Source organism: Mandrillus leucophaeus, unplaced genomic scaffold (genome assembly GCF_000951045.1).
Source record: "Mandrillus leucophaeus isolate KB7577 unplaced genomic scaffold, Mleu.le_1.0 Scaffold23, whole genome shotgun sequence".
Lineage (NCBI taxonomy): Eukaryota > Metazoa > Chordata > Mammalia > Primates > Cercopithecidae > Mandrillus > Mandrillus leucophaeus.
This window is the reverse complement of record NW_012102365.1, coordinates 154506-158769: the sequence shown is the minus strand read 5'-3', so window position 1 is coordinate 158769 and position 4264 is coordinate 154506. Positions and strand designations below refer to the sequence as shown.

Here is a 4264-nt window from a genome sequence, read left to right as displayed (position 1 = left end):
AAGTGTTAAATGAATTGAATTTAACCCCATGGGAAGAGTTAACCCAGTAACTACAATTTCCATCAAAGGGTGAAAGTCTAATAGTCATTCACTCATTCAATAACCTATAGCAGGCCAGGCACAGTGGCTCACGCCTGTAATCCCTGCACTTTGGGAGGCCAAGGCAGGTGGATCACCTGAGGTCAGGAGTTCGAGCCCAGCCTGGTCAGCATGATGAAACCCCGTGTCTACTAAAAATACAAAAAATTAGCTGGGCGTGATGGCACGCGCCTGTAATCCCAGCTACTCAGGAGACTGAGGCGGGAGAATCGCGGGAGAACTGCAGCCTGGGCAACAAGAGCAAAACTCCATCTCAAAAAATAAAAAGAAAAATAAAATAATCTACAGCAATCAGGAAACATCTCTAGCAATGATACCTAACAAGTGCTCAGCACTTTAAATGTGCCAGGCATTGTGCTAAGTGTTTTCATTTACATTATTTCATTTAACCCTCACCAGTCCCATAGAGTTCAGGTGTCTAATATCACAGAAGAGACAGAAGTTCACAGAAGGATGAGAGAGGTTGTTCTTTTTTTTTTTTTTTTTTTTTTTGAAACGGAGTCTCGCTGTGTCACCCAGGCTTAAGTGTAGAGGTGCTGGCTGGGCGCGGTGGCTCAAGCCTGTAATCCCGGCACTTTGGGAGGCCGAGACGGGCGGATCACGGGGTCAGGAGATTGAGACCATCCTGGCTAACACGGTGAAACCCCGTCTCTACTGAAAAAATACAAAAAATTAGCCAGGTGTGGTGGCAGGCGCCTGTAGTCCTAGCTACTCTGAAGGCTGAGCCAGGAGAATGGCGTGAACCTGGGAGGCGGAGCTTGCAGTGAGCCGAGATCGCACCACTGCACTCCAGCCTGGGTGACAGAACGAGACTCCTTCTCAAAAAAAAAAAAAAAAAAAAAAAAAAGTGTAGTGGTGCTATCTCAGCTCACCGCAACCTCCGCCTCCCAGGTTCACGCCATTCTCCTGCCTCAGCCTCCTGCGTAGCCGGGACTACAGGCGCCCGCCACCACGCCTGGCTAATTTTTTGTATTTTTAGTAGAGACGGGGTTTCATCGTGTTAGCCAGGATGGTCTTGATCTCCTGACCTTGTGATCCGCCCGCCTCGACCTCCCAAAGTGCTGGGATTAGAGGTGTGAGCCACCATGCCTGGCTGAGAGGTTGTTCTTTCCCAAAGTTCTCTGCAAACATTCAGGCGCCACCATCCTGGGCCAGGCCTGAGAATGGCCACTGCACTAGGGATACCAAGAGAAAGACAGCACCCTGCCCTCTAGGACCTAATGGTCTAGTGAGGGAGACTGACATGTAAAATAGCAGACTCATAGACAGGTTTCGAATAGAGAAGGGAGTGTTAGAGCATAGTGCTTGAGGATTAGGGGACAAAGGGAACAGAGAGACTGGGGACAAGCAAACCTCTCTCTCCCACGACACCCTTTGGCCAAGGACAGGCCTCACAAGCAGCTGTGGAACTTGGAGGCGCCATGTGGGAGACAAACCCTGCAGCCTCAAGGCCAACAATGAACAAAGGCTGCCGGGCTGTCTGGCAGGAGAGGAGATCTGACAACGGCCTGGCCCGCCGTTCGATCAGTGTAGACATTCCTTCTGGACTTTGAAGCCTGAAGAGCTCTCCTTTAGCTGTCTACACAGATCAAATAAGCTGGATGACTGCCATATCTCCACTTCGTTGTGTGGCTCCATAGTCACAGCCAGCTCCATAACAATCCAACCAAACCATCTGAGCAGAGGCAAAAATAATTCTCATGGGTAAAGATAGACAGTTCCAAGATGTGAACATTAACTCCTTGCTGCCACTTCAGAAGAGAGTGGATCTTGAAGTTCGTTTTAGGAAGCTTTCGAGAAGGGCGATTCTGCCCCTCTCCAAAGTGAAGTGGCAAAGCTGTTGTCTCTCCTTACAGCTGAAAGCCCTTCCTATTCCAAGGCTTATATAGGATACCCACAGAAGCTGACAATGAGCTGTGATCTGGCTCTCGGAAAGGCAGCCCCACCCTAAAGGACAGGGATCAGGTCGGGTGCGGTGGCTCATGCCTGTAATCCCAGCACTTTGGGAGGCTGAGACAAGAGGATCTCTTGATCCCAGGAGTTCGAGGTCAACCTGGGCAACATAGTGAGACCCTGTCTCAATTTTTTAAAGTAAAATAATAATAATAATAATAAAAGGACAGGAATCATCCCACCTCAAAAGCACCTTTTTATTCACAGGCTCATTCTAGGGGAAACTTTAACCCAGCCCTCTCAGTCCTCAAGCAGCTGTGAGGAGCTCGGGACATTGTCACAGACTGGCCGAACCAGGCATCTCCCAACAAACCCAGAAGCCAAGTGGCATTGCTAAAAAAGATTAAAAATCGACATGAGTTCTAACATCTACGTTCCTTGCTATGGTTTCCATGGAAATAGACATCTGCTCTAGGGAGAAAGAAAAGGTGGGGGAAAGCAGTGTAAGTGCTTTAAAATAATCAGTGTTTTGAAAGATTTATTTCCTTTTTCTGTCACAACATTAATAGTTAGGAATGTGAGATTTTTGTGTGGCAATTTATTGTACTTAAAAAAATGCATTAAATGAGTGGGACTTTCCTCCGTGAACCTCCAGATCAAATACAAAGGCTTCAAGATAAAAAGCCTGTTCAGTGGGTAAGGACCTCTTGGGCTTGGGTTCCTTGCTCATTTGTGTTGCCTGCCTATCTGTCGCTTTCCTGAGGGGTCTCATCCCCATCCCTCTCCAACTTTTCTAATGATTTCTGAGACTCTGTTCAGAAAAATGACAGATGGAAGCACCTAGCCATTTTGAAGCCAAATTTGGTCTGAGAAGCCTTTCAATGCTCAGAATCTGAATTATTCCTGGTCCTGCTCACAGGCTAAGTGAAAACCACTTAGATTGGCTTCGGGGGGAGGCCGACCCCACACAAGGGCGATTGTTGGAAAAAGTGCCGCAACAAGCATATTTCAGGCAACAGCGCATTGCTAATTGTTTGCTTTGTGTAGTGTGCTGCTGCTCGTATGATCCAGTTTTTATTGTCTCGGGCACCTCTTAGTTGTATTTTTTCTCTGGCACATGCCTAGTGGCTAACTAGGCACGAGAGTCTTTCTAAATTAGAACGGCTGTTTCAGGAAGGTTGGTCACATTTATTTCTTGATTTGGGGAGATGCAGCCCATTAATAAAATAAAGATACCTCTTCTGTTTAGTCAAGATCTCAAAGCAGGTGCCTTGGTGTATTGACCACCAACGGAGGACACAGTCTTGGTCAGAGAATGGGAGGAGGCGGGGACCATGTACATTTCATTTATTTTTTTCCCTCTTCTTGTGGGAGAAAGGGCCAGTTATTCTAAGCCTCGGTCAGACCAATTTCCTTTGTGCCTCTGCTGAGGTTCTGAGCTATCCAGGTCAGGGGGAACAGCGACCTTGTGGCTCCTTTTTTGATTTTTAAAAGGAACCCAGTGCTGCTCTGGGGAGCACGTGCTCTGAGAACAAAAGCAACACTTAACTGCAATCTGTGTAGTCTAGAACGACTATTGCTCTTCCTCCCCTATCATCCGCGGAAGGCTTGGCAGAACAGATGGAGTCTGCATTTAAGCTGAGTGGCTTTGTTAGACCAAAGGCGATCAAATTCCAGAGCCTCACGCTTTCCCGCACAGGTCCCTGGTCACCGGCTCGGGAACCTGAGGATGCTGGCAAGAACGCACACAGCGAGGGAAGGGACACGCCCGCGACCTGTGGGCTGAGTGGATTAGAAATTACGATGATGTCACAATGTGGGTGACACGCCGGTCTCGGTGTAGGGCGCCGGGGGCAGGGGGCCCCGCAAGGGCGTGGAGTGGCATTGTGTTGTCACAGGGGCTCGGGCGTCTTAGGTACCCATGTGGGTGGGGCACTAGAAGGGGCACTGCTCTGAGTGCTGCCCTTGGGGCGAGGCGGGCACGTGGCTCTTACAAGGCGGGGTCCAGGCGGCCAAAGTCTGGAAAGGTAGGGAAGGACCCCACCACCACGCCTGCTCCGCCCTGCCCTTGTTCTCGAGAAGGGGGAGCTGGTTCGGACCTAGTCCGGGGTCCACTGCCACTACCTCTTCCACGGCGAGACCACCCCCGCAGCCCCAGGCCCACACCTGGGGATGCTCCCCATGCGTCCCGCAACCCCCCGCATTGTCCTCCTGCCCTGCTGGCCAGGACTACACTTCCCGGGGTGCTTCGGGGTCCCGGGGGGCGGGGCTC

General features: G+C 50.1%; 2 protein-coding genes across 2 annotated transcripts in view; both read left to right on the top strand.

Moving 5' to 3' along the window:
* The first annotated feature begins 3818 nt into the window (after positions 1-3818).
* Positions 3819-4264, top strand: part of STMN1 (stathmin 1) — a 6838-nt gene continuing 6392 nt past the window's right edge. The window contains exon 1 of the mRNA XM_011981615.1: positions 3819-4019. The gene's annotated coding sequence lies outside the window, so the exon portion shown is untranslated. The remainder of the gene's footprint in view (positions 4020-4264) is intronic.
* PAQR7 (progestin and adipoQ receptor family member VII) overlaps positions 3941-4264 on the top strand; it is a 43446-nt gene continuing 43122 nt past the window's right edge. The window contains exon 1 of the mRNA XM_011981616.1: positions 3941-4019. The gene's annotated coding sequence lies outside the window, so the exon portion shown is untranslated. The remainder of the gene's footprint in view (positions 4020-4264) is intronic.